The sequence below is a fragment of the Caloenas nicobarica genome, chromosome Z (genome assembly GCF_036013445.1).
Source record: "Caloenas nicobarica isolate bCalNic1 chromosome Z, bCalNic1.hap1, whole genome shotgun sequence".
Lineage (NCBI taxonomy): Eukaryota > Metazoa > Chordata > Aves > Columbiformes > Columbidae > Caloenas > Caloenas nicobarica.
The window spans coordinates 91,729,416-91,741,483 of NC_088284.1; the positions used below are offsets into that span (position 1 = coordinate 91,729,416).

Here is a 12,068-nt window from a genome sequence, read left to right on the forward strand (position 1 = left end):
TATTTTAAAAGTAATTTTTAGAAGGGAAGCTGGGCACAGAGCTCATCCTGCAGCTTCACGGTTGCACATTAGGACTATTTCTGCAGTGATGCAAACATGCTTGTGAGTCCCATGAGAAAGATAATACTTGTTCAGAATGTGCTTCTGCATCTCTTCAGGATTGGACTCTGTTGTAAATAGAATGCATAGAATTCATTCAGGTATGAGGAAAAGTAACACAGGTTGGTTTTTTTTTTATTCAGTGTGCTCTATTTCACAGCGCGAAGCATATATTGTGGAGAATATAATGGTGTTTATTGTGGCAGTAGTGACTACAAGCAGGCATTGCTGTATAGTGCAGAGAGACTGATGGTAAACTCAAAAGTTGACTGCATCAATTTGCTTTTTATATAAACCTTTCCTTGCTAGAATCCGGTGACTAAAAGCAATACAAATAATTCCTTGTATTTAGGAATACTCTGGACAAAGGAAAGGCAAACTAATTTGGTTTTTCTCCTGTTTTATTCTGTTCAAGATACAAGACAGAAAGCACTGACTATAAAATTAATTATCTAAAGGTGTTTTTTTAGAGAATGTTCTGTATGGATGCACTATGGTTTCTAATACTTGAATCTAAATTACAGCTCAGAAGTGGCAGTTTCCTGCATCTTGAATATTGATGTATTAGTTAATGCAGTATATAAAGAGAGCTAATTATGCAAAAGCAAGTTCTAGGGAAAAAAAAAAGTACTGATTTGCTGGAGTCTGAGTACTGAAATGTCCCTATGGCTTCAACTCTTCCTTTGTCTTCACAGCGTTGCTGAAACCATGGTCACAGTTAAATGGCTCTTTCAAAAACCCTTTTATGGTAGAAGAGAAAACAGGCCAGACTGCTTTGAGTCAGGCTGCTAACCAAGTCATGAAAGAGACTTACGGACACAATAGCACGTTGTACTTTCTGTGAGATTTTTACAAGTTTTATGAGCCAAATAATAGATCCATTGGTAGTCTCAGCAGGTTCTTCCCACACCCTGAGTCTGCACATCCACAGAACAGACTCCTGCAGGGGAGAAAGGATCAAGTGCTGGCAGCTTTGAGTGTGTCAGAGTCGTTTTTATCAAATTCATGTGAACTAAAGATAGCTTTCTGTCCCATTCCTATTCACTATAAATACTTTAGGATCTTTTAATAGAAGTCTGTGCTGTAATTGTTAAGATCGTATCAGGGTGGAATGAAAGAAAGAAAGAAAGAAAGAAACAAAAAACCACAAAACCCCGAGAGATTTCTCTCCTTTCCTGGAAACCTTTTGAGCATTTCCTGTGGAAATAGTGCTAATAATTACAGAAATACTTATCAGTGATTATTTGATTAATATTATTATGGCCTGAGGTTTGGAGTTTTATTTTAATCTATTAGTGGAAAAATTACAAAATTTATGACTGATTGTCTACTCAGCATGGTCATGAGGGAAGTTTATATTTAGGTTCAGACTTGAAAAAACTGTCACTGGTCTAAGGAAGTTACAACTGCAGAAAAACATTATTCCCTTGTGAAGTTCTACTTAAGATTCTTGTTAAGATTCTTAAGATTCTCGTTTATCTCAACCCCATAGTGTTCATTAACCCCCGTTTTTACTCCTCCTTGATTTTGTCAGAAAGTAAACTGTCATAGAAATTGCCATTTATGGTGGCTTTTTGAGTGCAACTGAAAATAAAACTTTGACGTTCCGATGTGTTGGTTGTTATCTGTACCTTTACAAGATAGTATTTTGTGGGTTTAATTCAACTTCACAGAACTTTGATGTACAGTTTCTACAGTTGATCGCATGAATCCATAATATTGCGGGTGCCAGACACATTTATGTGTGGGTGTTTGTCTCATCGTTCTAATAGCTGTGCCAAGAAGATAACATGGTAAGAATACTATCGAAAGCGAAGTTTCTATATATGTTTGGAAAAGGTTAGGGAAAAAAAAATCTGTGTCAGCATGACGAGTAGTCATGGTTTGGGAAAGAATTCTTCCTGATGACGTTGTAATTTGATTGCAAGGAGCCTTTTTTAGACATGGAAATATGTTAGAGACATCCCCGCTTCACTGGAAAAGTTGCCAACTACAACATGTACCTGTTCATGAGCTGCTGCATGTCGCTCTCCTGTGGAGACTTGCCTGTTGAGATGCGAGTCGTGACTTGTGAGCAGGAGGTTTGTTGGGTTTCTGCATTGCCTGATGGCTATGTACATTAGGTATCGGAGCCTGGAGGAGTGCCTGCCACTGAGGCACCAAATGATCAGGAAGTTCTTTTTCAATCTGTAGCTCTATTTTTTTTTTTCCCCTTTTTGCAACTGCAGCAAGGGCAACAGCATCACAGGAAGTGGAATTATCAGATGGAATGTATTTTGTTGAGGAGAAATGGAGTATGCCCATATAGGTGACTATGACTTCATACATCTCTTTCTGTCATTACAGACTTGACATCCAACTCAAAGATCATTATTGGTGTCAGTGATGTTTCAGTCAGAGATGTTTACCTTTTTTTCCATGTTTCTCTGCTTAGCAGAAACTGAAGCTTCGCTCTGTAGCAGTTGCCTCTTGTATAAAAACTGTATCATTCAGAAAAATAAGATCCTGTTAGCACTAATCTAATGTTAATTACATGTACCTGTCTCACAATGAAAATTTCAGTTTTGATGCTTGAGGAGTGGTTGCTGGTTATGCACTGCTCTCTGCTGGAGAAAAAAACACCTTAAGCATATTTTTTTTTAATCAGGTCATGGCTATTAAAATAACATTTTTCATAATAATTTAATTGTAACTTTCATAATAATAAAAATCTGTAGCCTGACTGTTGGAAGTTTGTTGCTCTTTTCTCCAGGGGCACAGAATGGGGGGAAAGATTCTCCCCCCCCAATCGTTAAATTGTAGAAGTAGGTCCTAGAGGGAACTTGAGAAATTTCTTTGTCAGAGTGATACTGAGATTGTTAGAATAGATTTTCTGATTTGTTCAAAGCCTCCAGTAAAAGAGATTACGTAGCCTCCCAATATAATCTGTTCTGCTTCCCAAACTAGATTAGGCTAAAGGTATTTTCATTGTTACTGTGGGAAAGTTTTTCCTAAAATGTGGTGTAAATCATCTTTTTAGCACATGCAGATTATTTTTTTTTGTCCATCTTTATTCTTTTTGTTACCTTGATTTAATTTTCTAGTGGGATAAGTTTTGGCTGTTGCAATAAATTGGACAAATAATCTGTGGGTGTTGGTCTCTTCTCCCAAGTAACAAGTGATAGGATGAGAGGAAAAGGCCTGAGGTTGTGCCAGGGGAGATTTAGATTGGATGTTAGGAAAAAATTCTGCACCGAAATGGTTATCAAGCTCTGGAACCAGTGGCTGAGTCACCATCCCTGGAGGTATTTAAAAGACGTGTAAATGGCGGCACTTAAGGACATGGTTTGGTGGTGGACTTGGTTTACGGGTGGGCTCCATGATTTTAAAGGTCTTTTCCAGACTAAATGATTCTATGATTCTATGATTCTATCTTGTCTTGTACTTTTAATCCTGTTCTGGTAGTACTGAAGTTTTGGGTAGTAGAATTTTTTCCTCAGCCTTACAGTAGGCTTGGTTCTTACAACATGTGACCTTTCTCTACTTAGAAGGGACAACTATTTCTTTAAGTATGTATGATAGTTATTCCTAAAAGTTTTCAGCAGTCCAGGAAAATTTCAAGAAATATTTTGGGTTCCACTACATATGTAGTTGAAATTCAGCAGCTCTCAAGTAGTTAATTCCCCTAAAATCATTATGCAAATATCACCCTATTTATTTGGAGTTAATGAAAACTTTTATATTTGATAGAATGCAGTTATCCATGATCTTACGCCCAAGTTTCAGTATTTTCTCATGTTGAATTTTGTTTGACCAGCTAGACTAGTCTCTGAAAAGATGGTTGAGTCAGCAATTCTGTAATCTTTTGGGTGCAAAGTGATAAATCTAAACTGGTTTTTGCAGTAAATATGGAAGAAGTAGGGTTCTACAGCTCTGAAAGACAATGCACTTTTCAGTCTACTGTCCTAGTTCATGTTTTCCTAGTAGAGAGATTCCCAAGGTAGCCTGTTACCGTTGGGGGCTTTTTATTCTTTCCCAGCCTGCAATTCCTGAATGACCTGATTAGCTCTAAGATCTGGGGATTTTGTGGGCCGTTTGTGGTTTTGTTTGTTTTCTTTTTGAATGATGATCCTCATATGAATTCAGTCAAGTAGATAGTGGCTTTCTAATTATTCTGGCCTTTATTGTGAGGTCTTGTAGCAGTGGCTCTTGCATTCCCTTCTCCTGATGCTGAAATTGAGGGGTTTTTGCTTATGGAGCATCTTTTGTAATGCTGAGTATGCTTTGGTAAATCTGAAATGTTAATAATTCTTAGAGCAGCGTGCATTCTCTCTATTTGCATGCTAAGGATTAATCTTATATCTGCCGTATAATGAATTTGACCCTGTTAATGTCTCTATTCTACTTCTTGTATTATTCCTCCGTGATTCTTAAATTATGTCTGATCTGGAGTCATCAAAAGCTACTACATGTGCTGAGATTGTGCTGAGCTTTGATTTGAAAACTGCCTATAAAATTACTTTATATTAATTTCCTTGGCACCAGTAGTAATGCGAGTGGGAGTAGCCACTTAATTGATCTTTTCAATATCTTTATTAGATGATCAGTAACTACTATCAAGCCCTATTCACAGATGAGAAACATAAGCTGGACAGGTCGGAATCTGAAACACAGGCCAGAAGTTTTGGGGTACAAAGAAATATTCATATTTTGTCTCTAGCAATCTTGTAAACCTTGGATTTAAATGAATTACCCTTTTTCTCCAAAATATTAATGTCTCTGGCTCTCAAATGATGACAGTTACATGTTGCAATTGATAATATCCCCAAGTCAAAACGACAGTGTCAATGAAAGGACTTTTCAAAGAAAGGGGAAAAAATTGGATGTGTTTTAAGACATTGTCTGGTTCACCTTGATTTGTGATCCTTTTTCATGGCAAACAGAGTTATTGTATCTTCTATCAGATACTATGATTGTTGAAGCGACTGATTGTTTCTGACAAACAGTGCTTTCCTGTACTAAATTAAGCCAAGGTGTAATCCCGGGCCCATTCCATTGCATTGCAGTAGGCACTGTATTGCCTCATTTGCCAGAGAAGAACATAGCATTCCCCCCAAAAGTGGTACCTATGGGGAAGAAAGGTAGGTGCTGAATTATACTATTGCCATGCCTGATTTTTTTCTACCTCATCTGTAGTAAACATTTTATCTATCTTGGTAGGTATCTTGCGTAATGAAAGGGATCTGAAGATTTGAGTGGAGACTGAGCACTGAAGTGCATAAAACTGAATCTCCTTTCAAGATGAGTTCAGTTTTCTTTTGGAAATACTTGTGTCAATTCACACAAAGAGAAGGAAAATATCTTTCTATCTGTGTGATGGCATCAGCTGGAATTCTTACAGTAGGCTTTTTTTTCCATATATGAATAGATGTGTGTGTATACGTGTGTGTATGTATATATATAAAATGTATAAGTGCCACACAGAATTTTACTCCTTTTCATGTGAGATATTTGAACTGTTAATAACAGTAGAGATATGACTACAGTCTACCATCTTTTGTGTTGATCATTTCTTAACTGTTGCTGAGCTGTGTCTCCTGTGTGGAATACTTATTTTTCCATTCATTTGGGGCTTTCAGTGTTGTTCTGCAGGAACTATGTCTTAAAGATGCTACTGATGATGTCGGATCCTTTTCATCATTTTGAAAATGGACTAAAAGCAAAAGCTGACTGGGACCTGGAAATTTTTATATTTAACTTCTTTGTAGCAATGCCTTCCAGAAAGATTTTTTAAATGTATATAAGCATATGAACCACAAGGGGGAGTGCATATATAGCTTGTAGAAAGCAAAGTTATTAGTAAGCATTTTGGGTACTTTACTGATAAAGCCTATGGAGGCTCCTGATCTCTTAGGGCTGTGTTTATAGATAATAATTAGAGTAAAACTGGTACATTGTACATTTTGCCTCTTTTTGGAGACATACTGTTTAGATACAGTTTGGCCTGTGGCAAGAGCAGCAGAAGGAGCATTAGTACATTTTGGTTGGGATGCCATCTGTTAATGTGTGCTGTTGAAGGTGCAGGGTTGCCTGAGATTTTTGTATGTCAGATACTATTAGGAACCAAGCACCTGCACAAATCAGGGAGTATATGTTGGCTGTCTAGAATACCCAGAAGTCGTTCACCTCCATGCCTTCTGTTAGTAAAACGTTGAGCAGTGGTGAGCTTGCTGGTTTTGCTTCATCAAAGTGTTTTGTGCGAAAATGTGGGAGAGAGACAGGCCTCTTCAAACTCTTACATGCTGGTAAAGACTTTTGAAAAACTAAGCTCTGACAGAGCCCAAGTGATTTGTGAGTTTTATTTTCAAGTGCTAGAAATCCAAAATCTCTCTTGGTATGAAAGGAAAGTATTTTAGGGTATTCAGGAGTTTTAGATAAATAGCTTGTTTTGAAATGCCTCCAGTTACCCTGATGAATAACAGATTTTTTGATCTTTGAATTGTATTTGGAGTCGGTGTAAATCTCAGACAAACAAACACTTGACGTTGACAGGACTGGGGTCACTCTCAAAACCAGAAATCTGAAGTTAGTGATTGTGGTAATGGCTTCTTTTTGTATGTGAGGGAGCTCTTGTACTGTGTCCAGCAAAGCTGAAGTTAGACTAATGACAGGTCAGCAGGAAAGAGAAGAAAACATGAGCCACAAGTTGTGAACTAATTCTGAACAAAAGGAAATTCATACTGTTTCATATTTTCTTTTTTTTTTTCCCATCCCAAGGAATAAATTGAAGATGGGTGAGACATTACAAAATTGCTTCATGTCTGTACATGGGTTGGCAGACAGTAGATGGAGCTCAAGAACATGTATAGTAGTTTTTAGTTGGCTCAATAAAACCTGGTGGCTACTTAATGGGAAGATGGCTAGTAAGAAAACCAGGCCTGTTGCCAGATGACTTTAAATTTTGTATGTTTTAGTTATAAAAGATCAGATTTTTCAAATGTATTCAGGTGTCTTAAAGTGCAAATTAGGACCTAGTAGGAAGCTCATAAGCAGTTTGTGCACTTATAGCTGCTAATCTGTTTGTTTGTTTTGGGTTTTTTTTTTGGTTTTTTTTAATACGAGTCAGATTTTCAAAGAGATTTATTCAGGCAGCATTGAAAACTAACCAGATGCAAATTCTGTTTTCTCACTATTCCTGTACAACTGCAGCACATTTCTGACTTTGCCTCATGGAACTGCAATAGAGGAGGAAGAATTCATGCTGATCTGCCCCGTACCACACCCCTGCAATGCAAACAAGTATAATTACAGTTGCAGCTGTGTCTATTGATTTATGATCAGAAGTTGCACAAACAACAGGTAGCAGGAAGTGAGGTTATAGGAGAGGATATGAAACAGTCAGTTCTTATAGGAATCGACACAGGAATGGAAGGCATGATCTGGGTGGTGCAACTTTATACACCCATAGACAGTTGAGTTAGGAACAGATAAAAGTAAGCAACACTTTCTGACAGTGTTGTCATCTGCTTTCTTCCACTTATTCTACACCATTAAAAGTGTTCAGCTGTAAACAGTTGGGCACTGCCTGTATTTGGAGACATCCCCCACAGAACTTTTTTAGAGGTGCTGGGCCATGTCTAAAGGCCTAAATACTGAAACTAAGTGGTAGTGAGCATTGTGAAGATGTTGTTTGCATGGACAAATTATTTATCAGTTGTCATCTCCTTTTCCCTGACTTTTTCTCACATTAAAAAGAACAAATAACTACTTAGAGAGAAGTCTCTTATGTATTAAATGAAGAATGTTTCAATCTGAAGATTTAAATGCTTTGATTTTTTTCCTTTTTTTTTTTAAATTTCAAATTTTATTCATATTGTACTTTATTACAACCTTACAGGTGCTGTTTTATAGCCACAGGTGCTCACAACCATAGTTTGTGCATATGCACTGTGTAATTGGGACATATCTGTATTCCATATGGCATCATTAGTGCAGCGACGATGAGCAGCGTGCTCGGGATTGGCTGCATGGTGTAGCAAGTCAGATTTATGTTGTTGACCCTTGTGCAGTACACCATGCTTGCTTTCACTTACAGCTGGCTTTCTGCCTGGTTTGTTTACTTTCATTTAGTGGAGAGAAGTCTACAGCATTACACGTATTTCACTGAATCTTGTTAGACCAATTTAAATGTTTAAACGATTTCTTGATGTAGGACTAAGTAACAGTGGCAAGCCACTAATTCCCTCATCTGCTTTAGTCTGAAATTATTTTGTGTAATATGAAATCACAAATAAAAATTGTGTGAATTATAAGCACTTCCATGAACATGAGTGATACTTGGTTCAAAATAGCTTCTAGTAGATCTGCAGAATGTTTTGATAACTTCAGACTGCTTGTGAGTTTTTGTGTGTTTATACTTATAAGGAATTTGGTAGCTTTGAAGCTGCTTTTTTTTTTGCGATGAGAGAAAAAGAAACCAAACCCCATAGAGAAATTATCCCTACATTCTATCTTGTTTAACCTGTACAATTACAGCAGCCTAAATGGATTCCCCCAGAGCAGGTTCAGACTATTCAGTGCAAAGGCTTCCAACTCCTGTATGTGCAATGTGCTGTGAGTAGAACGGGGCACAGTTTAGGTGTGTCAGAGAAAAGTCCCAATATGCAATGCTTGGTGAGTTTAATTTAAACCAGACCATGAAAACACCCTAAATACCTCTAGAGGCCTTATAATAACACAGATGGGGTCAGCAGAAACACCTTAATTTCTCTTCCTGATGGACTCTTAGGAACCCAACACAGAATATATGATCAAGTATCCTTAAACTCAGAAAACTTAGAAATCCTTTCTTAATAAATTGAGTTATCAAAACTACACTAGTCAGCCATCCTTACAAACAGATGAAGGGATTATCAGATATTTTAAGATTCTTGACAAGGATCTTTGAAAACAAAGAAATGAAGCTGATGGTTGATCTGTTGTTGCTGAAGAGCATTAGAAATACATCAATAGACGGACTTGGCAGAAAAATTGTATTTGATGTTTCTAAGATGCAAGAAACAGATGATTTATTTGTCATGTGCAGAGTTAAAGGCCCAGAAAAAAGTCATAGGACAGGAGATTGAAAATGTGACTAAACCATCCTTTGTTTCTCTAAATCAATATTTACAAGTGTGAATCTTCTCAACCTATGAAGTGTAATTTGAAGCAGCCTGAAGGCTGTTCTTGATCATGGTGGCTGAAAACAGCTTCATGATAGCCAGCAGTGCAGGGACTATCATACCAGACTTCCAGTAGTCTTAATTTTCATACTGCTGCATCACAGTGCCATGCAAAGGTTCTAGTTCTGGCTCTTAAGAATGGTGTCATCCATTCATGGAAACTATATGTGCAGAAGTCATGTTAACCTTTAATAAAAACAAAAATCCTGTCCGTTTTGTTTTGTAAAATCAGATTCACTGTCTAAATAAAGCACCCTCTTCCCTGCCAGTTATACTGTTGATAAAACATGTCAGCAGCTGCTATATGTTACTGTACAGTATTATTTTTTAAGGTTCATTATTTCTGGCATTCTCACAGCATGCATAATTTTTGATTCTTTACTTACTCCATTACAGACAGGAAATAAGGAACTGGCAATTACCATTTGTAATTTATGCCCTGCTGTTCATGTTGAGCTGTGGATGTAACACTTAAGCTTTTTTCACTGCTGCTTGGTAACAAACCTTTCAAATGAAAAATAGGCACGCCCCCATTGAATGCGTACCAGGCCAAATTTACCTTCCAGATTGAGCTGTGCTGTTCCCATTGTAGGGGGAAGATTGTGCCTACAATCCAGGGAATCTGTTGAAGATACACCCATTTTGTCCTTTTGGCTCAGTAGGGAAAAGACTGGAGGGGGAATCTAGGTCCTGTAGAAAAGGTTTGGGAAGATGATTCATATGCAAAAACTTCATTCCTTGCGTCTCTTGTGTTTTTAACTACTTGTTCAGGGGAAGGAACCATATTGAGAATTACATAATTCAAACTAGACCTATAGTACTATAGCAGTAAGTATTCTTGGGTAAATGAACCATACAAGAATTTGCAAAACTAATGGGTCTTTCTGTAAGACATGAATGTAGGCATAAAGTTATCAAGGCCTGGGGAAATATGCATGTTTTGGCTAGTGAGCCACGATAATGGTTGGATTTGCAATCTAGAGTTTAACAAAGTAGGAAAACATGAGTACATAAAGCATACTGCATCCTCTCTATTGTCACAAATACTGTATCACGCTACTATGGGGACTCGGGCATTTTTTTTTCTTTTTATAAAGTGCTTCATGTTTTACTTTATTAGAACTGCCACTCCAACCCTCATTTTTTTGGAAAGCTGGGGGGTTTTATTCTTGGTGATGACTGAGAACCTTTGTCTAAATTCCATTGTAGGTTTACCTAGGTGATAATGCTTCTTGTTCTTTTCTTTTACTCAATAAAGAATTCCTATCCATTCTGGAACTTACTTCTAATTCTTTTCAGAGCAAAAGTGGCCCACCTTATTTTTGCACTGCTAAACCAGTTGGCTTCTGCTGCCAAAAGGGATCAGTTGTCCTAACAGTCCTTCTTGTCACCTGCTATAGTTTTGAGTTACTTGTCTTGATAGTTTCTGTTCGTGATATTCCAAGTGAAACTTTAGTGTATTGTACAGTGATACTAGTACTTTTTTTGTCACCGTTATAAAGCAGAAATGCCTCAACTGATGCATCCTTGAATTTCGTCTCCCTTTTTGTCACCCCCCCCAGCCCACCACCTTCTGTAAATTGGATTAGGGTGTTATTGTAAGAATTTCTTGAGGAAGATTCTTCAGAAATACAATTCTTGATGAGATGTCCTCCCACAGTCCCCAAAAAATCCAAACAAGAAGTCAGAGTTGAGACTTTTGTGTTTGGAGTTCTGCAGGGTATAGTTTTGTCTTCTCTTCTCTGGCTACCTGTGAAAGCAATCCTATGGATTTCCTCAAAGTGGAAAGAGAAAGTAAATTAAAATGGGCTGCAGCATAGAATAGAGGAAAATGAGGATACTTTCATATCCTTAGTATTTTATCTACTCATTCATTGTCTGAGTTTGTCGTAAAGTACTTGGAAAGGCATTTCCTCTCCCCAGCTGCAGCAGGACTCCATCTTCCAAGTCATTATTTGCAACTCGTTGCAGGCGCTGAGGGCACTTCCATTGTTCAGTCAACGTGGGAAGGAAGTACTCTTATTAGGTGAGAAGTATTGCCTTGCAAGTAATACCTGAGGTCATCAATAAGCATTAAATTTATTTGTCCTGCTAATTATGGAATATATTTGTTGCTGAAGCAAAAGACAAGTAACTGTTCCTTTTAACCACTCCTTGGAACTTATTCCTAATCTGAGGTCTGAAATATTGGTGAGTTTTGGAGTTTTTGATACCAACCAAGTTATCAATGACTGATCTCTTCAAAGTTTCTCTTTTTTCTAAGTGTTACAGGCTTTCTTGTACTGCTCAATTGAGTGCATTTTGTTTCCTTTCGCCAACTCCATTAACTGGGCTGCTATGGAGGTGAGGTCTTGTCTCTAACAGCTATTATAATTAATCAAGTTATTTGCCTTCTTTTGCCTTCGTTTTTGAGATGGTCTGGAGGTATGTAGAACAGATTATTTGCTGGTGAGTGGTTTACTAGTCAGTAAGCTATGGACTGTGCTGTCCAAAAGGATAGAATCACAGGTATAAATAAAACTGCTGCTTTTTATTTTGTTTTAGTGTTTATTTTTGCTTTGCCAAATTAGAGGTGTTCTTTAATACAGTCCTTTCTTTCTCTAGCAGTTTGCACAGTCCCATGGGACTATCACCAAGCTAAAGCTGTCCACTAATGGCTTTAAATTCTAAAGGTACCTTGATTGTGCCGCTAATATTGACCATGCTGACAGTGTTGGTTTCTTGCTATTTTTTCCAAGGGCCGCTTGCCAGAAGCTTCCTAATTAAAAA

The 12,068-nt window shown here is 37.5% G+C and overlaps 1 protein-coding gene across 1 annotated transcript in view; it reads left to right on the forward strand.

Moving 5' to 3' along the window:
- The window catches only part of BCAR3 (BCAR3 adaptor protein, NSP family member), a 53,781-nt gene that overhangs the window by 21,629 nt on the left and 20,084 nt on the right, over positions 1-12,068 (forward strand). The gene's annotated exons all lie outside the window — the stretch shown is intronic.